Source organism: Amborella trichopoda, chromosome 3 (genome assembly GCF_054954075.1).
Source record: "Amborella trichopoda isolate Santa Cruz 75 chromosome 3, AtrichopodaSantaCruz75HAP2 v2.0, whole genome shotgun sequence".
Taxonomy (NCBI): Eukaryota; Viridiplantae; Streptophyta; class Magnoliopsida; order Amborellales; family Amborellaceae; genus Amborella; species Amborella trichopoda.
In genome coordinates this window covers 45,543,159-45,568,915 of record NC_142338.1, presented here as the reverse complement: position 1 = coordinate 45,568,915, position 25,757 = coordinate 45,543,159, and the positions used below count along the sequence as shown (strand labels likewise).

The 25,757-nt window shown below is 34.3% G+C and overlaps 1 long non-coding RNA gene across 3 annotated transcripts; it reads left to right on the top strand.

The window, feature by feature from the left end:
• The first annotated feature begins 1,438 nt into the window (after nucleotides 1–1,438).
• Nucleotides 1,439–22,045, top strand: LOC105421392 (uncharacterized). Of its 3 annotated transcripts, XR_016051299.1 has the most exons (5): nucleotides 1,439–2,438; nucleotides 5,617–5,713; nucleotides 5,882–6,086; nucleotides 19,151–19,218; nucleotides 21,701–22,045. It is a non-coding gene; the product is annotated as an uncharacterized LOC105421392 (long non-coding RNA). The 3 variants fall into 3 exon arrangements; XR_016051300.1 differs by lacking the exon at nucleotides 21,701–22,045 and having other exon boundaries at nucleotides 5,938–6,086; nucleotides 19,151–19,475; XR_002282542.2 differs by lacking the exon at nucleotides 21,701–22,045 and having other exon boundaries at nucleotides 19,151–19,475.
• Nucleotides 22,046–25,757: the final 3,712 nt, after the last annotated feature.

The following is a 25,757-nucleotide window of genomic DNA, read 5'->3' as shown; positions in this document are numbered from 1 at the left end:
AAAAAAATATTAAATTTTTTTTGATAAAATATAAATTTTAATTTTCTTTGAAACTTTCATTGATATTTTAGTTATTTTAGACCCCCAAAATTTAGTGTCCAAATATTTTGTACCAAAAAAAAAAAAAAAGATACAATAGTGTGATATGTGATATTATCCATATCAGCCGTACATTTAAAATGGACGGGAAGTATATAGTTTTATGCAATAGAGAAAGAAAGAAAACTTGTCCGAAAAGTAAAAAAAAAAAAAAAAAAGATATATATATATATATATATATATACTTACTAGCCCTCATTTTTCATCCAAGTCCAAGAAGCAGTCAAATTTTTCCACTTACTGGCCCGCATTTCTCATCCAAGTGCAAGAGGCAGTCAAATTTCTCCCCCTCTTTCATTTTGTTTTGTTTTGTTTATTTTCTTCTTGGCTTCCTCGATCTTTTGTTAGCAGAGCATCTTTCTTTGATCCCACTAATGGGCCTTTCATTCAATTCCCTCGCTTCTCTTTTCTTTCTAGGGTTTTAAAGGGATTCGTCCTACTCTCTCTAAAACCGTCTCTCTCTCTAAACGGTGGTCTCCAGTCCTCTATCCTACGAATCACAATTCTCCCTTCTGAATTTTCTCCCTCTCTCTATTGAGGATCATCTCTCGCTTTATTTTCTAGCCTTTCCTTTCTGTTAAGGCTTCCTTTGTTTTTTCTGGAGGGGATATCAGAGTTCGAGTATTTAGGTTTATTGGGTTTTCCTACTTGCTTTTTTTTTATTTTTTTTCTTTATTTATTTATTTATTTTTTTCTGGGATGGGGTTTCAGAGTTCGAGGGCCTGGTTTTCTGCCCTAGTTTTTATTGCCTCCATAGGGGTTTGTTGATGTTATACAAAGTAGGAAAACTGACAGTATCTCCTCTCTTTCTTTCTATCTCTTTGTGATATATTAATAATTTTGAGCCCCCTTTTCCTTATCTTTTCTCCTGCGCACTCCTAAATCAAATTACTTATGATTTTTTTTATTTTTAATGTATTGTCAATTGATGTTTTTGGAGGTTTTAAAGTTGTTTTTGTGTGTTATCTTTGCACTTTCACAGATCACCGTTTAAAGTTTTGATCGAGAATACAAGTTTCTCAATGTGTATATGGTTAATGTTTGAAGGATTCCCATGAGTTTTAACAAACAAAATAATTGAGTTTCATATGGTGGCCAGTTTCTTGAGTTAGTTGGCTGGGCAATATTAAGCCGTTTATGTGCCATATTTCATGGGATTTTCTTGTATACGGAAGTTTTGAGGTCCTCTTGTGGCATTGGATTAAATAATCTGCTTGGGGTTGTGATCATACTCTTAACATCTTGTGGCATTGGATTAAATAATCTCCTTGGGGCTGTGATCATACTCTTAACAGTTGTTATGGGTTACCTTAATCTGTGGAAAAAAAATGTGGTGCCATATGATTGGATTCACGGAGATTGGAAGGTTTTATAATTTTGTGTTTTAATATTTGAATTTAGGTTTTTATGGGTTTATGATCAGTATGATTGTGATTGATTTAGTTTGGGCTTTGATTTTTTTAGTTGGAATAGATGGTTCTATATTAAAATCTTGGTGATATTTTGACATATTATCAACCAGATTCTACTTGAATTCCATATTTGTCACTGATATATGTGACTTATCTGAGCTAGTTCCAACTTTTGGGTGTGAGTTTTGCATTCCCAGTGCATTTGAATGTGTTTTTAATCATCTTCTGGATTCTTTCATTGTACATGTTCAATATACATTTTGCTGCGTGCATACTATGAATGAAATGCTCCATACATGCTTGTTTAGATGTACACATTATTACTCCTTATGCACTATTTCAATAAAAATTAATCTATATAATGAATTAGTTGTTTTTGGTAGTGTCCATCACAAAGTTATTTGAGATAAACTTATAAGCAGTTTTGGAGATAATTGTATCTTTTTGAAAGTTTGTTTTGCTTTATTCATAGTAATTTGCTAAAAATCACATGTTTTTGGCCAAACATAGCTGAAAATAGCTAGAAATCGCTGAAAGAGTTTAATAAAGTAATATTATACATAAGGCAAGATACATACCATATAGCTAACAAGATAATATTATCCAGCTTGTATTAGTTTTAGATAAGATAGTCGATTCCAGATGAAATTAATTTTCAATCCGAACATGCTTGTACTATATATGATGGATAATGCTTTGCCATATATTTTAGATGGTAATGTGACATTTTGGTTTCTTTCGTGTCATTGTACAACTAAAGCATTTCTACTGCTTATGATTGCCATATTGATTTTTGTTAAGAATCTTTTACCCTTAACTTGTCACATATGTTAATGGTGATTTTGTGTCAATTTTTAAAGGCAGGTTGATCTGTGGTGTGCCTCTATTATTAGAGGGGATTAACAAGAGTCATAATAATGCCTACAAGTAAGTATTTGATGTGGTTGCTTCCTGATTCCTCTTTTCTATGTAGTTTATTCTGCTTTCTTTGAAACATAGATATACGTAGGAAACAATAAAGGCATGAATCATCATCAACATCATCATCATTTGAGCCTTATCCCAACTATTTGAGGTCAGGCTACATGAATCATGTTCTGCCACCAAGCACTGTAACCTCAGTCAAACAAGGATTCATGAAAAGATATGGGAAAGTTTTACGCTGACTGCCCTACCTAACACAACCCTCCTCCTTTATCCGGGCAGCGATGGCAGAGTTACAATAAATGCATAAATGTGCATCATTAAATTGCAAATGATAAGGAAAAAAGAAAAAAGAAAAAGAAAAAATTTAAAACTTTTAGTTGTTAGCCTTGAAAGAAGAGGGCCTCATTGGGTGCACAAAGCACTATGTCTTCAATCAAAGAAGCTGTAGAGCCTTGAAGCATTGGTCAGAGTTTTATTTTCATTTTCTAAATATTTTTATCTAGCCAAAAGGCCATATCCCAAAAGCTGAATTATTTGGTTTCATTTCTTGAGAATCTTGAATAGAACACTAAAAAATTGCCATATTATTAACACTCAAAGCACCCCTTGCAAAACCCCCCCACCTCCCCACAAAAAAAAACAACAGTCTATCAAAAAACAACACAGTATGAAACAACTGTCTAATTTTGTATGATGTGATGTAGGACCAAACAGATTGGCATCTACATATGTATTAGTAAGCATTGGTGGGCTGAGCATTATAAGTTTAAGAGTATGTGGTTGCAAACCAGGGTTACCATTATATAATGATGCTTGGTTTTTGACGGGCAGCTAGGTCGTGGACATGAGAAATAAGTTTAGGGGTTGTAGATGATTTAAGATATAATGCCAAGGTAGATGTCGTGATGGTTTGAGAAAGTTCAAATGTTTAATGGAGAGCAGGTATGGGTTAAGGGTCTAGAGGGGTTTGGATGGTTGTCGAAGGTGTAGCTTATTTTGGTGCTTTATATTAGGGGTTGAAGTTGATGGCTAAGAAGAATGGAAGATGGGATGTGGCCTTGTATGGTGTCTGGTTTGATGATGATGGTGGTGTGTCGTAGATGGATGTGAATTTTTATTGATGAAGTAACAGAAGTGCCTTGGGAGTAATGGTTGGTTTTGATGATGGAGCTTGTGATGAAGAGGGGATGAGCGTAGGTTGAAGAAGGGGATGACCTAAAAGCAACACCCTTTTGCTTGCAAATAGCCTTCCTATAGAACCTGAGCGCTCTTCCAGTTTGGATGCTTGTTGAGCTTCGTGTTCTCGGTTTATCTAGAACTCATTTCTAAAGCAGATGCAGAGTTGGATTTGCCGGGGATAGGAGACTCAAAGAACCACAACTACTAGGGTTAAATTAGAACTTTACAGAATCAATACTCTCATGGACATAGGGGTTTATGGAATCAATAAGGGCTGGGTGGATATATAGAGAGAGAGAGGAACTAGAAGCTTGGAGGATGATAGTGATAGAGAGGGCAAAGAGACAGATCTTTGGGGTAGAGAGGAGATTTTTTTTTTTTTAAATGTTTCTTAAAACAAGGGGTATTTAAGTCCAAAATATTGTTGATGTCCTTTTGAGGGGGTTATTTGTCTGAACAGTTGGAACTTGGGGAGTTTTTGATTGTAAGAAAAGGTTTAGGGGTTTTTTGTAGTATAGATATAAATATAAGTTGGGGGGTCCTATTCCCCCACGGAGATGCACCATGTATATACAAATGTATATTATGTAGTATGATGTGGCATTTGCTATCATTCCTGTGTGGTGCACTGCATTATGCCATGGAGCATGTTGTACCTCGTATTGCATGTACATTCAATGCAACTTCACATGCCATGGAGTATGACTTACATGTTGCACGTGTGCAATGCATCGCAACATAACATGAGTATGGAGTACTTTGCATGGCTCATGCATATCATGCAGCGCTGTATTTCATGGAGCATGCAGTCATGTGCTACATGCTTATACAAATATCATCCCTTTTACGGTCCATCATGTTCATGCTATCTTAACAACCATTAACCCTCTTATGGTCCTCTTATAGGAGTGTTAGGTATCTAGGTTTCCTTATTTGTACTTAGTGTTTTGGTTTCCTATTTGTTTGAATTTCATTTATGTCAGTGGAGTTCTGATCCATCTTGTAGTCCAAGTAAATCAGGATTTAGAAGACTAGCATAAATACATTCAAGGGGCATATGTCCAGACTCCAGACAATGCTTTGAACGATAAAATTTGCCTTCTTGCACACTTAGATAGTATTGATTCCATCTGAATTGTTGATTCCACAAATCACCGTTAGTGCTGATTCTGTGAAACCTTAATTTTGTATGGTGTAGATATTGTATGATTTTTTAGTTTTTTTTGATAAATGTTAACTTTTGTATTGCTATTAGTCGTACAATTTTTTAGTTAGTATCCATATTTGTAGTATTATATTGATTTATAGAAGTGTTGGCCTTTCCTCTATATTTCATTTATCTTCAACCACACATTTCCATCTATTCATGCCAAACCTCAACGAGCCACATCTCTCTGCACTACCCTATTCCAATCAGACCCTAATGCATCATAACCCTAACTTCATTAACCTAGTCGTGTGTCCGATCCAATTCCATCTGTTTCGTCTTCTTAATCACAACTTAATTCAAACTGTAACCCTAATTCTTCTTAAATCTTAATTTTGAAACTCGTCAACCGTAGTCCACTAAACCCTACATGTAGCTAATCCTTTTTCCTTCATCCATGTGTGCCTTGGAAGTCATCCACATTCGAAGGTATTCTTGATTTTAAGAACTTCCAAATTTCATCTTATTCACTTTGGTTCTTAGGATTGAAGGTTAATGGATAATGAGATGCTTATATTTTGGAAAAAAAAAAAAACTATAGGAACAAACACACATTGCCTGCCTTGTTCATGAAACTGTGTGGTTTGCCACACAGACATTTCAAAGAATTATGCCATTAGTTCCAACAATGTAGGAAGGAGAAATCTTCAGGTTCAGAATTTCTGACAGTGCTTTCCATTGCGTAGCTTGGTAATTTTTTATGTTGCTTCCCCTAAAATAATTCGGTAGGGAGGCGTATTTCTCTTTGATTGTTTCTGCTAGTGAATAACTTTCTGTCTCATTTTGTTGTAGGACTTATGTTTGAGAATTATTGTGAAGTTGGAGTATTTTCAAAATTAACAAATGCATATTGTTTGGTGGGAATTGGAGGGTCAGAAAACTTTTACAGGTTGGCTTTTTAGAACCATACAGTAGTCAGATTAAAATGGAGAACTTATGGACCATATTGAGATTCAAACATACCGTATAATATGAAATTCACATACTTACTGCTTTACTTGAGTTTTATGCTGATGGTGGTCATGGAATATGCTAATTGTTGGGCCACCTGTTGCAGCACATTTGAAGTAGAATTAGCCGATGTCATTCCTGTGGTTAAAACATCCATTTCAGGCACAAGAATGATAGGACGGCTTTGTGTGGGGAAGTTAGTCATGTCATATGTCTAAAAAGGTGGCCATGAATTTTTGTTTCACATGTTGGGATATGACAAGTCTTAACAAGAAGGGGGCTTCTCTTGCCACACAACACCACTGATCAAGGTAAGCTTGAGCTATCATTTTTCTTTCTGCTTGTTTTTCTCTTATGTATTATTGAAATCACCTTATATTTTGAATGATACTTTAGGTGAAGTGTGAACCCATGAATTCTTTGAAAACCCTTACTATTTCTGATACTTTGTTGTTTTAATTTCATTTTTCTCAATATATGGTGCTTTTCCCTTTAGAACATATTTAGCTGGTGTTAATATGTGGTCTCTCTCTCTCTCTCTCTCTCTCTCTTACACACACATGCACGCATGCAGAGCGGCATGCAATTTCCGATGCAGCCGTGGTACAATGGCTGCAACAATAGAATTACTTCATCTAAGCTAGGCAATAACGGTAAAACTATTGTCATCATGATAATCATAGTCCTTGATTAGGGTAATCACAAGCCTTGGTCTTCCCTATTGATGCATATAAAAATTAAGAAAAAATTCAAAATTATTATTTTATTAATTAATTTTATTTAGGAATTAGTTAGGATAGAAAGTTTTCAATTTTTAAGATTGACAAAGAGTATTATTTGTTTATTTGATAAGGCTCATGGGTGAGGTCAGTGATGGTTGATGTAACTTAAAATGGGAAAGTTATGCTTTTATGGACTTAGAAGAAGAGATTTGAATAATAATTGAGAGATTTAAGGGATTTAGATTTGGAGGGGAAATAGGAAGATAGACGTGAGAGAGGAAATATGGAGAAAGAGATTTATGTGGAAGTTAGAGAGAGATAAGGGAAAGATGGTGCGTGACTTTTAGAGAGAATTTATTTTTTTGTGGATTATTTATTTATTTATTATTTATTCTAAGTGTATTTAAAAGGGGAGATGTCCCTTCTTTGGAGAAGATAATTTGTGGTTAAGTAAAAAGTTGATTTTGTGGAAAGATCTTTAAGGTGGATTATTTTGCAGACCCTGAAAAAGAGTATATTCTCTCACCTGTTGTTATTATATTTTATTTTAATTATTTTTTCCCTCCATATTCCTTGCATCAGTTGGTATGAGAGTAAAGCTAATCATGTTATGGATGATCGAAAATTTGATCAAAGTCATGTAGGATGTTCAAACCTAATTTTTGTGAAATGAATTAACGGCGACAAAGTTTCGAGAATACTATTATTCGAGAAGAGGGTGATCGCAACCACATCGATCTTGCGCCAGTAGTCCTATGACAAACCCAAAGTGTTGATCCCGATCATAGCGAAGAAATTTACAGGCAAGATCCACGTCTTATGGAGCATATACATGATCTTGGTATTCAGCTTGATTTCTCAAGTTTTACGAGGAACTTAAAAATAAAAAGAAATCACGATTGAGCCCGAGATCTCAGTGTCCTATTTCGAAATAAGCACGAAGTATTTGATGAATCGGTTTATTGAATAAAAAATATCAAATCGGTTTATTGAAGAAAAAGTATCGAGGCATTTGGTGAGACTATATCTCCAATTAATTGAGTGGCCTTTGAAGCATGTAAGCTCGAGGTCGAGCATCTCCCAACCTCAAGAGAATGATGTAGCTAAAAATTAGAAAAAATTCAAAATTATAATTTTATTATTTTTTGAGTTATTTTTATTTAAGAATTGGTTAGGATAGGAAGTTTCCAATTTTTAGGGTTGACAATGGTATTCTTTGTTTACTTGATAAGGCTCATGGGTGAGGGTTAACGCGTGGCTTAAAATGTGAAAGTTCTATTTTCATGGTTTAGGAGATTTAGCTAGAGATCTATGGGGTCTCACATTGGGAGAAGAGATTTGAATAAGAATTGAGAGATTTAAGGGATTTAGATTTGGAAAGAAAATAAAGAGATAGATGTAAGAGAAGTAGGGAGAAAGAGATTTACGTGGAATTCTCATCGTCTAGAAGGGAATCCACCCCAAAAGATCTTTTCACATGATCAACTTTTTACCTAACCACCAATTTTCTTTTCCAAAGAAGGGACATATTTATTTATTTATTTATTTATTCTTTCATCTCTTTCTAAAAATCACATTCCACCTTACCCGTATCTCTCTCTAACTTCCACATAAATATCTTTATTCTTATTCAAATCTCGATATTTATTCTTATTCAAATCTCTTCTCCCTATGTGAGGCCCCATAAATCTCTAACTAAATCTCCTAAGTCCATGAAAATAGAATTTTTTCATTTTAAATCAATTTAATCCTCACCCATGAGCTTTATCAAGTAAACAAGAAATATCCATTGTCAATCATAAAAATCGGAAACTTCTTATCATAACTAATTTCTATATAAAAATAATTAAAAAAATAATAAAATTATAATTTTGAATTTTTTTTTCTAATTTTTATCTGCATTATTCTTCTAAGGTTGGGAGAATCTCGAACTTACATATTTTAGAAGGCCAATCAAATAATTGGTGATGCAGTCCCACCATGCGCCTCGGTACTTTACACAAAATTTACAAACACCAAATACATAAAATTTACACAAGCTCTCTGGCATTAAGACTTGAACTCTGTTCGGGAGTCACAGTCTAGTGCCAAGTTGACTCCCAGCGTCCCAAGCCGACTCTTCGGGTCCTTGAGAAGTTTGTAAACATTAAAAAAAGAAAAGAATATAAAGTAACCCACGAAGGAATCTATTTAAAGGTCCAGTTGAGTCGCTTGTGACATGCATGAGTCCCAAGTCGACTACTGAATTGTCAAGATGGTTTACAGTCATCGATGTGCTTGAACATAACTATTTTCGTGTCAACATACATACAATATGGAAGATGCCAGTAAAGTGACTCTCATCAAAATGGTATAGAATGCATCCAGTTAAGCACCAGTACAGTCTTGAAAACAACTAGAGTATAGCGTAACACGATGCAGCATCTAACCCACTTAAAAAGAAAATTGGAGGACCAAACAAACCTTGGCAATAAGGTCAAAAAATGTAGTCCTTTTTTTTCTGGATAAATTCAAAAGAGAGTCATTTATCATGAAATGAGGGCAAACAAATTCTTTCATTTCTTTGATAGTTAAAATGGCCCCAATCGATGGTGGATTGGATATCTCCGTATCAAGGAAACTAAAACCTGTGCTCTCCTATTATATTTTTGATTGGTAGAACTAAATCTGGGCTCTATTGGGAGAACTTAGTGAAATATAAGAGCTCAAGAATGGTATTATTCAAATGAACAAAGTCAAATGGTTGGACTGGTTTAGCTAACTTGTAAAGGGCCAAAAGTCAGGCTCTTGATTTGAGTGTCCATATTTTTCCTAATACTAGCTTCTCATGACCCTTGTATGATATTGCTAGATAAATTCAACGGCACATTGTTTAGATGCAGGAGTATAACTGTTGCAGATAAAAATTAGAAAAAATTCAAAATTATAATTTTATTATTTTTTGAGTTATTTTTATTTAGGAATTGGTTAGGATATGAAGTTTCCAATTTTTAGGGTTGACAATGGGTATTTCTTGTTTACTTGCTCATGGGCTCATGGGTAAGGTCGGTGAGGGTTAACGTGGCTTGAAATGAGAAAGTTCTACTTTCATGGACTTAAAAGATTTATGGGGCCTCACGTTGGGAGAAGAAGAGATTGAGAGGGAGAAGAAATTTGAATAAGAATTTAGAGATTTAGATTTGGAGAGGGAATAGGAGGGTAGGAGAAAGACATTTATGTGGAAGTTAGAGAGAGAGAGAGAGATAATGGAAAGGTGGTGCTTGACTTAGAGAAAGAGTTTATTTTTTGTGGGATTTTTTCATTTATTTGTTTTTTTCTTTCTTCTAAGTGTATTAAAAAGAGAGATGTCCCTTTTTTGGAGAAGAGAATTGGTGATTGAGTAAAAAGTTGATCTTGTGAAACTATTTTTTGGGGTGAATTCCCTTGCAGACACTGAGATAGGGTATATTTTCTCACCCTTTATTAGTATTTTTATTTTAATTATTTCTTCCATCCATATACCATGCTTCAATTAGTATGAGAGCAAAGTTAATCCTACTATGAATGATCGCCTGGGACAAGTTTTAGAAATTTTACCAAAGTCATGGAGGATGTTCACACTGAATTTTGTGAAATGAATTAACGTTTACAACGATTGGAGAATACAATTATTCGAGAAGAAGGTGATCCCAACCACATCAATCTTGCACCAGTAGTTCTACGATAAACCCAGGGTGCTGATCCCGATCGTAATGAAGAAATTTACAGACACGATCCACGTCTTATGTGTTGGGTTCAGACGGTTTCATGCCGGTGTCTTCCATCTCTCTGACTAGTGCACGAAAGATGTGCACATGATTCACAAACTTAGTACCCTCTGCCATCTTTAACTCATTATATTTTTTCAGAGCCACAGCTGCGTCATGAGAGAGGGATCATCATACTCTCTTTCAAGTCTATCAAAGATTCCACTTGCTGTAGAAATTGACTCATACTCGGAAGCATACGAGTCAGTCATGGCACACAAAAGTATGTTCTTACATCTCCTGTTCCTCCTCTTCCAAGTGGCATACTCATCTTTGATTGCTTGAGATGAGTCGTCACTTGGACGATGAGGATGACCCTCATGGAGGGTCTCGTGCAAGTTTTCCTCATAAAGAACACATTGAATCTTTCTTCTCCAAGATGCATAATTGGTGCCATTGAACCTTTCGGTTTTTAGGATCTCAAAGATGAAGGTACGTGCATCCATATCTTTTATTCTCAAACAAAAATTTAGACTCAATAAAAGAGAAAAGACTCCTAATAACCTTGCTCTGATACCAATAAAAGTGCGACCAATGTGATCTTTTACCAAAAATATATTATTAAATATACCCCTTTTGTTTTAGCAAAAGATCACTTACAACAAAATAACAATTCCTTATGCTTGAGAATATAAAGATGAAGTTGCAAAAATAAAAATGGAGAGTGTCGGAGATTACCTCAATCGGGCTTATTACACCCCACACCGAGTCACCACCATCAGATGGTGCGAGATCGACGATCCTCCTTTAATCTAAATCGGGAAAGTTAGTTTAGGTTAAGCACTTCAATGGAACCCTTATGCTCTCACAAGACCCTTAGGATCAACTCCCAAAATACGGCTCCAATTTAAACTATAATTTCTTTCATATTGTTCTCATTTTGTAATTTGTTTCTTTTTCTTTGACTTAAATTACAGCTCTACCATGGTGCTCCAGTTGGGGGTGGTGGCAGCAGGGTAGGGGTGTGGTAGAGGAGGGCCATTGGTGCTGCCATAGTGTTGGTCGCGGCGGTGGGGTGATGGTGGTTGTGACTGGGTAATGGTGATAGTAGTAGTGATGGAGCGGTGATGGTGGTATGATTTGATGGTGGTGGTGGCTGGGGTTGGCAATGGGGCACGACAATTAGTCCCCTCCCTGAAAAACCTGAGCTCAAGCCATGGGAGCTGGCCTGAGTGGCGGGTCACCGTGGCCCAGGGACTAGAAAAGGCCAGGCTAGGTTTGGGTTAGAAGCCATGGCTTGCCTAGCCCTTTTCTTTAATGTGTCTTTATGCTAAATTCTATGAGGTCCACCCTGACCCGAATTGGGCTAAGGGCTACCGGTTCACCTAGTTAGGGCCTTGGGCCGGGTCTGGCTTGGGCCTTGGACTGTTGGGTTTATGTGGCCTTTAAAGACTTTATGAAAGTTTGTATAAGCATTTTATATAGTGAAACATAAACTCAGTGGGAGTGTGGTCCTCGTGTGGACCATACTAGATAAATGCTATTTGTTGATACTTGGATTAGGCTCAACGTGCTAGGCCAACGGAGTTGGAAAAACCCAAAGTACCTGGGCATAGAGATAAAATCGAGAAGGGTTTAGTGGGTTAGCCCTTGATGAGGTCGTAATATGCTCGGACGAGAGCCAAGGGACTGTGACCCTTGTGTGTGATGAATAGCCTTTAGAGACAGGGTTAAAACCTCATCGTTGTATCATCACACGACATATACATAGATAGCCATATTGAGATAGTGATTTATCATTGAGGGTAGAACGTGTACATGTGCGAGTATGGACCATAAAGTCGTAGTTGCATCATGGTCTGAGGAGCATGGATTTGTCTCTAGGGGAGAACCTAAATCTCCTAGCCGATTGGCCGATTTTGGTGGTCCAATTATGAGTCCCTGCAGTGGACTGTGGGTCATGAGAGCTGCTGAGTTAGTTTGAGCAAACTAGGTGGATCATGGTCCACAGTTGAAGGTGGAGTGCTCCAGTGCATTTTGATAAATTCCTAAACCTAGACAGATCCGATTCCGATCATAATTAATTAATTTTATGTTATATGATTTTTATAATGTTTATTTGATTTTTTTGTGAATATTCTGATATTTTATTTTTGTTATTTGAATTTATAAATTAAGAGAAAGTCATTTCCAATGTTTTAAATAAATTATGAGATTTAAAATTCTAAATTCAAAATAAAATATTTTCTAAAATTATATAGGATCCTCCATAAAATATGGAGGCCCATTAACACATGTGGTATTTGGATGGGGCCACGAGAGGCCACCAAAGGGTGGCACGCCCCACCCATATGGGATTACTCAATTTGCCTATTGTGGTGATGATTATTCCATACAAGTTGATTTTCTCATTTTGGATGAGGCCAACTTGTACAATGAAATCAAATATTTGAAATATTAAGTCTTGTGAATCAAGATTGTTTGATTCAAGAAATAAGGAATGGATATACTAAATTAGAAAGTAAGATATATATATATATATATTTTTTAAAGATTTGTTGGGAATAGATTTAGGAATAGGAAGGTAAGGTTCTAGCACTTTCTTTTGAATCTTGATAGTAGATCAAATGAATTGATGACTCATATTTCTCACCCCACAAGTCTCCTTAAATCGACAGACAATATTTGATTCTCCTACTTGTGGCAAAACCCTCTAAAAAACATATGGATCTCGATCTAGAACCAACTATGCCTGAGTCTTACTCAAGCCCCCTTGGTTTGATCTTTAGAGAGATGAGAGATAGAAATAAAAAAAAGATGGACAGATCTACTACTAGCAAGGTGCTACCCACAAATCAAGAACCAATCCCAAGCTAGGTTGTGCCCTTTAGAACCCACAGGAGAGATAGAAAGAAGATATCTTGGGTGTGCCCCCCTTGGGAATTCAAAGAGAGTATTTTAGGTTGGGGCATGCCTCCCTCTTGAAACTTAGGGACAGAGATGAAGCCCTAGGTTGGGGAGTGGCCCCTGTAGAATTCTTGGAGAGAGATAATTCTTAGTGAGAGAAGAGAATTGGTGTAGAGATTTGGTAAGGGAGGATAGTCTTTTTTATAGATTTTTTATGTCTTCTAGTTTGTCATCTTTAGTGAGATGAAATCTTGACCGTCGATCTAAGGAGACTTGTGGGATGAGTGATGTGAGCCATCTATTCCTTTGATCCACCATCAAGATTCAAAAGAAGGTGTTGAATTTTATCTTCTATTTTTTAAATTTATTCCCATCAAATATTTAAATAAAGAAAACATATCTCTTACTTTTTAATTTAGTATATCAATTTTTTATTTTTTGAATCAAGCAATTTTTAATTCACAAGATTTAATATTTCAAATATTTGATTTCATTCTGCAAGTTGGTCTCATCCAAAATTAGAAAGCCAACTTGCATAGGATAATCATCACCACATTATGCAAGTTTGAATAATCCCTTATGGGTGGGTCATGCCACCCGTTGGTGGCGTCTCGTGGGCCCCACCTAAATACCAAATGTGTTAAATGAACCTCCATATTTTATGGAGGGTCTCATATAATTTTAGAAAATATTTTATTTTGAATTTATAATTTTAAATTTCATAATTTATTTAAAACATTGGAAACTATCTTTCTCTTAATTTATAAATTTAAATGACAAAAAAAATAAAATATCAGAAGATTCACAAAAATCAAATAAATATTATAAAATCATATAACATAAAATTAATTAATTTTGATGGGAATCAGATCCGTTTAGGTCTAGGAATTTATCAATGCACTGGAGTACTCTACCTTCAACTGCAAACCACAATCCACCTAGCTTTTTCAAATTGACCCAGCAGTTCCCATGACCCACAATCCACTTCAGGGGTTCATAATGGACCGCCAAAGTCAGCCAATCGGCTAGGGGACGCAATCCCATTATGTGGATTTCAGGTTCTCCTCTAGAAACAAATCCATGGTCCCCAAACTATGATGTAACTATGACTCTATGGTCAATAGGGGTAATCTCTCGCACATGTACATGTTTTACCTTCAATGGTGGATTACTATTTCAATGCGACTATCTATGTACATGTTGTGTGATGATACAACAATAAGGTTTTAATCATGTATCTAAAGGCTATTCATCACACACAATGGGTCATAGTCCCTCGGCTCTCATTTGGGCATACTCCGACCTCACCCACTAAATCCTTCTCGATTTTATCTTTATGCCCATGTACCTTGGGTTTTTCCAGTTCAACTAGCCTAGCATGTCGAGCCTCGTCCAAGTATCGACAAATAGCATTTGTCTAGTATGGTCCATACGAGGACCACACTCATACTGAGTTTATGTTTCACTATATAAAATGCTCATAAAGCTCTCATAAGGCCACATAAACCCAACATATCCCACTTGGCCTTTGAAGGCCTTCCAATTTCTTTTTTTCACATTCTCATCCCCCCAATTACAATCTATCTCTCAAGCATTTTTCACTTACTCTTATTGCATTAATCATGGATTTCGCCATCAATCTTTTCAAACAAGAGTTATGGAGATAGCGCCTCTTTATTTTTGCTGCTCATATCTCATCCCATACGTGGTTGTGGTCCATCTTTCATATCTTATCGCGAATCATGGACCTATTGTTGTAGAATATCATCACATACCCTCATCGCATGGGATCATATCTTCAGTGGCTTAAAGCAGTTCTTCAATCAAGTTGCTCCCTTTGCTAGCCATACGACTAGCGTCACGAATCCGGGTTCTATGGGTGAGCAATAATATGTTGTTCTAGCAGGCCTATCAAACACAAGCTGGTGCTCCCACAGTCCCATTGGAATATTGAGTTTATCTGGATCGTTTATAATAGGATACCTGTATATTTGAATATCCAAGCTGTTAAAAATAATTGTGGGATTGTTAACCGCTCCGACTCAAACATAAAAATATTATCTCAGCATTCTCATGCTTGTGTCATGAGGTATTATAGCAAGTCTTATGCAACAATAAATAAGTCAATTTCCGTTTGGTTTCAAAATATGCAAAACCTTCCTGAACCACAAAGGTTCAACCACATTAGTTTTCTTGGTAGTATATAAGTTATTTTATCCACACAATATGTGTCAAGGAGACCTAGCAAGATAGTCATCCTATGACATACCCTATGGTTCATGGTCTTTAGGCAATCGAGGATTCTAAACAACTCAAAACTAGGTCACATAATCGGTATTATGAAAACATGAGTCAAGACATGCGGGTATTTAAAAACAGTGCATAGATTAATGACACTTTTTCACATGTACATAAAATACTTTTAAGACCTAATGTTTTTCCTTATATAAAAAACTCTTGACTTGCTATACTTTCACAAACAATAGGTAGAAAAAATAGCATTGTGGTTTAAAACGATATTTTTTTGAATTACTTAGTAGACCTCACAAGACTATGGGGTTTTTTCAAAACCATGTTCATAGACTTAGGTTTTTCACAAATGATCCAATTTCATTTTAAATACATGCTTAGTAATTCATAAGATAGCTTTTCACAAACCATCTTATAATTTTATCGAAAATAAAGCACGACTAAAGAATGGTTGTCAAAACATGACAAAAACATTTCTTTTTGGAAAATATGGAGGACTTTTTCATGAGATCGTCATCACATGCAACACATCACTAAGACCGGGTTCCATCGGAACACTCCCTTCGTGCTTACATATTTGAATGAGCCATACCCATCTCTCATGTTTCATCTCCTTGTTCTTATAAGTACAAGGAGGTATTAAAACATAGGGTATTAAAAAAATTGACTCTTTCAAACTTGTCAGCAGTTATTTCTTAATGTTCATACACTCCATTCATATTCATAAACAAACATCCAAAATATAATCAAAGAAGTATTTAAAACATAAAAAAACTTAATGAATCATCTTTCTCTATATGACCTTACCATGTAATGTCAGACATATTTCATACCTCAAAACCATGTAGTATGGTACTTGGGCTTTTCTAATTCTTTGCTTTTACTTGCCGATGAACTTTTGTGAACTTGGAAGAGAACATAACTGATGACTTGGTCATCATCTTTTACACGTCGATGAAGCATCCACCTCTTCGGCCTTTGGATTCTCCTATACATATATTAAAGAATACTTTTTTTCATCTCATCATTCTAAAGATTACAAATTTAATTCTCCCACTGATCTTTAGAGTTTTTATGCTGCCATCAAGTCTCTCTACATATCCCTTCATTGCGAAAAACCAAGATATTTTTATCGGTATTGTGTTTCTTCTTCTTTCTGTAATTCCTAGATTGAACACTCTTCACATAGAGTGTCATATGATCATATCTTGCCAACCTTCTATTACCTCTTTTTGAAGTTTTACTGTTATAAATCACACTCATGACACATTATAAAACTTTTGAATGAGTCCTAAAACAGAGCTTCCATTATGAGGAGTACAAATATGTGTTTCAACATGGCACATCTTTTAATTTACTGCAGAATAAAAGATGGGTATCCCATGATACAAATACAATATCTTTCAACTCATGAGGAGTTTATCTCTAAAACTTTTTGAGTATTGAAATAAACTAAAAAATACAAAATAGTGCTCAATTCCATCCCTAAATCATACCATTTAGTGGGTTTTCGATTTAATGACATGCACGTCACAATACAGTTTTCACAATAGAAAATCAGGTTGCGCACTTCTCATTAAAATAATTGTTTGTCTCACTCCACAAAGGATTTCTTTCTTAAACCTTTTCTATTGAAAACTAGACTCAAAACTCAAACATAACATTATGGTATGAATCTCAAATAATATTTTTCTTTAGAGAAATAAATAAGTGAGATTCATGTTATAAAATATATCATATTACAGAATTCCAAGATGAACACTATCTAGTAAAATTATTTTTTCTCTCCACCCTCATGGAGTTTTCCTTTCAAACCTATTTTGTTTGAATGTAGACTCAAAATGACAACAAAAATAATTATACATGCCTCATATCACTCTGTTAAGTAGGCTTGATAAATATAAATATTCACATCTCAATGAGAACACACCAAATTGTATAAAATTCAAAATGATCTCTCTCCAATCCAAAGTTTTTATTCCTTATTTCCCATAGACTCAAATAATTTTTTTTAGAAATTAGATTCAAAATGGCAGTCTAGAAACTTGGTGTGAGCCTTAAAAAATTTTGCTAAGAATACAAATAAAATCATGACTTTCAAGTCGTTGAAACAACAACCCTTGTGCACCCTTCAATAAAATGACTATATCTCTCAAACCACAAAGATTTTCTTCATGAAACTATTTTTGTTTGAAAGTAAACTCAATTTGATGAGTTTCCAACAAATTTCAGCTAAAAATAAAATCATATAGTTGGTAGAAAAATTTATGGGCAGTTCCTAGATTTTGTTGGGTCAGAACTGACACCCTTCATTGATGAGTCCAGAACTTTCAATTCCCTCAGGATTTCCCATTGAAATTTTATAGGTAGATCTTACTCTAAAAAACACATAATATCATTGAAGTATGCATCAAAGAATTATATCATTATCTTCTTCATATCACTACTCCAAAACAACATAGAATACTCGACTCTGCATAGTGCCTTTTCCCTGTTTTGAATATGCTAATAATTCTTTCAGAGGTGTATCAATTGACCACAAAAGTCCTTGGCTTTCTTATATCTCATTCTCAACTCACCAACAAATAATGAGATAAAAGAAATAGAGCAGCAAGTAGATCTAGCTCTGATATCAATGAAAGTAGGACTGTGTGATCAAGCACCGTGTATATAAATTAAAAAAATTTCTTAGCTTTATGGGAATAAAAGAGCTCAACACAAAACTAAAATTTAAAGAAGTAAAATTGTCAGAGATTACTTCAACCAGACTTAGTAGACCCCATGCTGAGTCTCTTCCTTCCAACGGGCCTTGTTGGCGTAGGCTAGAGCCATGCGGACCTTAGTGACTCAGGCTGGGCCTTGGCTAGGGTTGGCATGGCCCAATGATGGTCCTAATGGTGATTGTGGTGGCAAGATGGTGGTCGTGGTATGATGTTGGTCGTGGTCATGGTCGTGGTGGTGGCTAAGGTGCAATAATAGTGGTGTTGGTGGCATGTAGTGGTGGTGTTAGTAGCAACTGTGGTGGTGGTAGTGGGAGGTTTCAGTAGTTGTGGATATTGTGAATATCGTGCTGCGGCAATGGTGGGGAGAGACGGAGAGGTGCATTGGATTTTCTTGAGGAAACTACTCTATAATTGGTGTCTTCTAATTTTTCTTTATTTTGCTTGGCAATTTGAAAGCAAATAAAGTTATGGGTGTGGTTTATTTAAGGCTGAGGCCTTAAACAATCAAAGGAAGGCACACCTTCAAATAGTGTTGAAAGATGTTTTAGTATTGAAAATCTTTGTAATGGCTTGAAAATTTATTTTTATCTCTAATTACGAAATTTAAAGCTTAAACAATAGTGTAGATCGAACAGACTATGAACACTTGAAAGTCTTGAAAAGTGACGGTCTAGAAAATGCATTGAAGTCTTTTTTTTTCTTCTGATATACATATATCTTGAGGTTGAGATGATCGATTTGATGATTTTTGGGCATTGAAACAACCTCTTCTTGTGAATTTTGAGTTGTGCCTTAATTTGATTGTTTAGGATCTCAACCTTATATAAACATTTTTTTTTTTTTATAATTTGGTTCATATCCAATTGCAATTGTGTGGGAAATGAAGTCAGTCTTTATATATTATCCATTGGATGTTTCATATTTTTTTTCCTATTTCCTTTTCTTTTTTGTGTTGTGATTATGCACCCATTCTTAGGTGCTTTTTTTTTTTTTGCACTTATTTTTGTTTTTGTTTTGCATTTACAAATGGACTTACAATGAATTCCAGTTAACAGAGGAGTTGATTGCGGATGTCCTTGGTGTTCAGGCAGACCATTGCGGGTAATATTCTAGTGGGTAAGTATTGTGCATTCTCCAACATGGGTGGCCTGGTAAGTTTGAAATGAATGTCTGTTTTGCATCTTCCCTTCCAATATGTGTGGATCTAAAAAGCAAATACCAAAAAGCATGTTTCCATTTTTATTTTTTTCACCAATTTCCCCCTTTTGTGTGTTTCGATATGATTGTATCAAAATAGGAAATGGCACCATTGTATTGTTAGAAACATATGCTGGGCGATTATATCTATAGAAATTAGCAGTTGTTCTTCGTTAGCGCTGGAATAGGTGTGACGGTGTGAGCTACATAATTGGTAACTTGGATGAAACTGACCTTTTGGACTGGTTTCAACCAGAACTGCGTGATTTCATGGTCCAGTCCACTCAGGAATCAGTTAGTAGGATGTTTTGGGTTGAAACGAGTGTTAACAAAATCGAACCGGAACGGTTAATCGGACATGGGGCTGGGAGCGGTTTGAACTGAAACCGGATTAACCGGTCAAACAGATTTTTTTTAAAAAAAATGGATAAAAAACTCCCAATTTTTTTTTTTAAAAAACTAAAAATACTTAGACTAAATGTATAATATCTTATTACATATATTTATTCTACAAAAAAAAAATTGAAACAACTTTTTATAAAGTAATATTCGAATACTATATGGTCATGTGCCTGAAAATAGCTTAGGATATTTTTTTTGAAGATATTTTTGTCTTATAATATAGAAAAAACTTCCCATATTGATAAAAAAATATATATATAATTTTACTAAACAAATTGAAATTTTTTTCTTTTTTAGAAAAATTAATTTCTCAAATGAGGGATGATTTGAAATTATGATCTTTGTATAACTCTCTCTCTCTCTCTCTCTCTCTCTCTCTCTCTCTGTGGAATCGGGCCAGATCAGGATCGATCAATGACCGATCTTGAGTTAGTCGGCCGATTTTTTAAAAAATAGTTGATCTTTTAAAGGCTATTTCCATTTCATTCCAAAAACTTGATAGAGAATGAACAAAATAAATAAATAAAGAAAACGGAGAAGAACAAAGCACATACAAGACAATGCAGTGTTTCATTGAACATAAGGCAACCATAATTTTTACATGCACTTTAGAAAACAAAATATCTCATTTCCATAATTACAAATATAAATACATCAACTTAAAAAAAAAAAAAAAAAAAAAAAGATAACAAAAAAATCGAGCGACAGTATCATGCACTTATAAAAAAGAAGAATCAATTTCATCAAAAAATAATTTTATCAGAGGAAAAATTTTATTAAGTAAAATAGAAAAATACATTCGAACGACATTATCATGCACTTATCAAAAAGAAGAATCAATTTCATCAAAAAATAATTTTAGCAAAGGAATAATTTTATTAAGCAAAATAGAAAAACACTTCCCATATTCATAAAAAAAATGTAATTTTATAAAAAAATCATAATTCTATTAAAAATAATTTATTAAGCAAAATAGAAAAACCCTTCTCAATTTTATCAAAAAACAAAATTTTCTTGAACAAAATATCTTTTTTAGAAAAATTGACTTTTCAAAACCCAAAAAATGAAGCAACACTTCAAGCAAGAAACGACCCTCAATGTTTGGATAATTGAAAAAATGAACATACATGCATTGTAAAAGCTTTGATCATCTTTCAAACGCACCCAATATCATCAAAAAATATTCGTTATTTTTTATTTAATTGAAGAAATTGCGGAAATTCGAGATCTACGAAATTTTCGTTATATGATGCAATAAAAAAATTGACATAAAAAAATTTACTCAATAATAAATAAACATAGTAATTTATTTGAGCTATAAAGCCTCAATTATTGAAATACACAGCTTAATTTGATAAAAAACAACCAATAAAAGGACAAAAAATCCGCTGTTTTGGGTAGAACACATGTTCTTGGAGCAGCAACCATTCGGGTTAAAATAAACCCTTTATTTTTTTGTTTTATGATCAAATTAAAGTTGAATCTAGTAAATACTTCGAATAGCAATTACACCCCTCAACTTTCTTGAGGAATCATTAGGTATTGAGGAGATTATTGAAAGAATGGTGGAAGTTTTAAAAAAACCTAAAAAATCCGCCATTTCAATCCAAGAAACTCGTTTTTTTTAATGTTTAAATCCAAATTTATTATTTGAGATTCATTATTTAGTGATTTAAACCATTAAAACACGAAAAAAAACCAAAATATTGCCGCAAACCGAATAAAAAATGGTGAAATTTGGATTCATAGTTTTCCTTCTACAAATAAGGGTTTGAATTTTAAAATAACGTCGTTGTTTATAAGTTACCCTTATTTACCCTAAAATGCTGTTATAAGGACGAACCGGTCCGGTAAGTTGAAAATCAGCCAATTTTTAGAAAATATTCCCGGTTCGATATCGAACCGGCTGGTTTTTGTACCAATTTTTTAATCAATGCAAAGCTTAACCGTTTAGTGAGAAGCCATTTTAATCAAGTACGTTGGTTTTTTTTTTGAGAAGTGCTAGATTCATTGAGATAATGAAAATACAATACAAGAAAGCAAAAGCAAAAAGAACAAGCACAACCAAAGAAAGTACATGGAGAACAAAGAAGAGAGACAAAAGAAGGGAGAGAATAGAGCCACTGTCCATCAGCAGATCAGCATTTGTATTAAAATCTGAGCAAATACTTTTGTTTCTGAAAACTTAAACTTCCATTTATATATTTCTTCAGTGTCTATTTTGCCTTGATTTGCCGCACTTAGACTATAGCATCTTGGCATACATTTTGGCAGACTTTGGAGGTGTGCCTTACTTTGATTGTTTAGGGTGACATCTTATATAAATTGCACTTTACACCTGTCATGTTGCAGCTTTTTTAGTTAGATTGTATGAAGTTTAAAAGGCAATTGTATCTTTTTCATTATGGAGTTCTTTATATTTATTGATGGAAAAAGTTTAAATAAGGTTGAGGTCCTAAACAATCAAATTAAGGGGCACCTCATAAATTCACTAGAAGATGTTTCGATGCCGAGAAACTTTCAAGTTGATCTTCTCAACCTCGAGATGTATGGATGCAAAAAAAATGGATTTCAAGTACTCGAAATAGTGCATCTTGTAATGCATTTATTTGGATTATCAATTTTGAAGATTTTCAGGTGTCCATAGATCTGCTTGATCGATATTATTTTTGAAGCGTCAAATTTTATATTTAGATATTACAATAAATTTTTTGGCTATTACAAAGATTTGTGTTTTTGAAACATCTTTTGGCACTATTTGAAGGTGTCTTACTTTGATTGTTTTGGACCTCTGCATTATACAAATCGATTGGTTCAACGGTAGTAAACATGTCTCTATTGTTAGTCACATGAATGGTAGCACCAGTATGGACTCACGATTCATTGTCTTTATTGATCATGTTTACTTTAGTGACTATTGCTACAAATTGTTCATCAATGGTTATATTCACTTGGTCTCTAGGCCTTTTAGGCCCTTTTTGGTGTCGACATTCTCTTGAATAGTGTCCCGGTTTTCCACATATATAACGAGAAGTTTTTCTTTTATTTTTGTTGGAACACTTGATTTTTGCTCAACACGGTTTGCCTTAGTATGAAAATTCATAGTTTTATCTTTCTTTTCTCAAAGTCTATTCTCTTCTTCAATTCGAGGAGGTCTTTGAAGTTGAACCAAATCGAGGTCCACTTTTTTATGTTCATTTTCTTTTCATACTCTTTTCTAACATGGGGTAGCTTGTGAATAATAAAGCCTGCTAAAAAAAATTCATCTAATGAAATTTCACAATCTTTAAATTCATTGACTACAAACTGCAACTCGTATATTTGAAAAAGAATTGGCTTGTTTTCAATGAATTTAGAGTCTAGAAAGTTGGAAATAAGAAACCTTGCGTTACCAAATTCTTCAGTGAGGTATTTGACCTCAAGAAGCTTCTATAGCTCTATCACCGTGGCAATTGATGCATACGTGTCATATATCGGGTCCGCCAAAGCATCGAGAAAGTGACCTTTGCAAATGTCGTCATCCTTCATCTATCTTTTGTTTGTTTGAGTTCGCTCCTCAATCGAATCATCTGATGGCGGCGGCGGTGCATGCATAAATTCAGTGACTATGTAAACGACTTTGAGAGTAGTAAATAAGATGATGATGATCTTGAAATTCAACTCGTTGAAGCGCTTGAGTCTAGTAAAATCGTAGTAATTGACTTTCAAGGAAGTCATGGTAATCTCCTTGTTTTCGCCCATGAAATATCGTCTTGAATTGTTGGAAAATGGTTGGATGAAATAGGGGCAGAAGGTAGTACGATTTCAAAAAATCAAAGGCTTGATTCTTTCTTGTTTTTAGCACACGAGAATGATATCTTAAGATGATATTTGCCTTCATTTGATACTGTAATAGATATGCATAAGAAGGGCAACTCGTCCTCGGATACAGCAAAACAAAAATGTCTCTTTTGCTGTTCTAAAGCTTTATGCACCCGAACTTAGAACCCACAAATTAGACACTAGAATCTTGTGATGTTTTAGAGAGAGAAGAAAAAATGAGTAAAGAGAGAGATTAGTCTACTGTTATGCTCCCTAGATTTTCACATAGAAGGGTATGTTGAGAGAGAGTTGCAAAAGCTCTTGTTCCAGTATATCGAGGGCCTTTATTGTCGAGCAACAAGGAGGTTGTACATTACAAGCCTTCATTCATCAATGTCTTGATGACTGTTGGATGTGTTGTTACAAGCTTCCATTTCATCAACGGTTAGATGATTGTTGGATATCCCGTAGGAGCCATACTAAAAAAAAATATCGATTATTATAGAGCTTCAAGGAGGTTGCACATTTGTTGAAGCAAAATTTGAGGCATGTATAGATCTGATAAGGGCATACATGATACAAATAACAAAAACATATTCATGGTGATAAAAATTTACTAGAATATCTCTAAAAATTTCAGAGGCATTTTGGTCATTTATTTTTACAGAAAAAATTAATAATATATATATATATATATATATATATATATATATATATATATATATATATATATATATATATATATATATATATATATATATAATTTTATTTTATTTTATTTTTCAAGTTTGCCATAATTTTATGATGGGATGCCAAACTTTCATCCATAAATGTTTTGTAGAAAAAGTGAAAAATAAAACAGTGTTTGGTGTGACGTTATGGTATGAACAATCATAGCTGTTAAATTCAGATCAAACGGCTAAGAAGTAGGGTTACATGTAAGCTATATGTTAGTTGGGGTTACATAGAAACATTTCCCATACAGAAGATACAAGCCAACATTTCAAGAATCATGGGATCCTAATATTTGCAAGATTTGTGGAGATAAGAAGTTATGAGAGATAAAAACTACACTTACTATACATGGTTTACTCAAGGGCAAGCTTTTTATGCTTCTCCTAAAACATAAAACTTATATACTTCTCCTTATCCAACCATCCATTTTGAATTGAGGGTTAAGATTGTCCCATTCACAATGTCATGTCATTACACTAATTTTATTTTAATGTTTTTTTCTATAAATTATTTTGATACCAAATTTTGGGCATCCAATCCTCTATTAAACTCATACTAGCGAAAATATTAAAAAAAATATTTTCAATGAAATAAAATGACCAAAATACCCCTAAAAGTTTCAAGGGGCGTTTTGGTTATTTTATTTTATCAAAAAAATATTTTTAATAGGTGCGCCCAATGAGAAGATGGCACATACCAAATTTTATATTCATACAATTTTTATTAAAAATAAAATATTTTGAGACATCGGATCAAGATCAAACGATGAGTGACTCTCTTGATCAAAATTGGATGGCTGGATGGTATGAGAAGTATAGATCTCTTAGTAGGAAAAGTATAGAAACCTTTCCCGTTTACTCAAATCGTGTGTTTGGATAAGAATGAATCTTCTAATACAATGAATATTTAGGTACAATACAAAACTAGCATTTGCACAAGATCTAGAGGGCGTACTTGTTAATATTCAAAGGAATAAAAAGCCAACTTGCTCTTGAAGAGTCTCCTTATGCTCTCTACCTTGCCTTACATGCTGCGGTCATCTTTGTTTTATTTGTTGGCTTGAATGTATGTTGTCTAAAAAGTACTACTCATTGCTCTCTTCCCCTCTCTATGGAGCCCCACATATTTATTCTCTCTATGGTTGGCCAAAAATTCAAACCTCTCTCTCTGGACAATATTAAAAATTTTTATTGCTATAAAAAAAAAGAAAGGTTTTTATACTTTCCCTACTGCTTCCCATATCATCCAGCCGTCCAATTTGATCAAGTTAGTCATTTACCGTTTGCTCATAGATCTGATGTCTCAAAGTATTTTATTTTTAGTTTTTTTAACGTAAATTATGTGAATATGAAATTTGGTATGGGCCATCTTCTCATTGGGTCTCACCTATAAAAAATGTTAAAAGTAATTTTTTGATAGAATATAATGACCAAAATACCCTTTAAAACTTTCAGGGGTAGTTTGATCATTTTATTTATTAGGAATATTTTTTTTATAAGTGCGAGTTTAATAGAAGATTG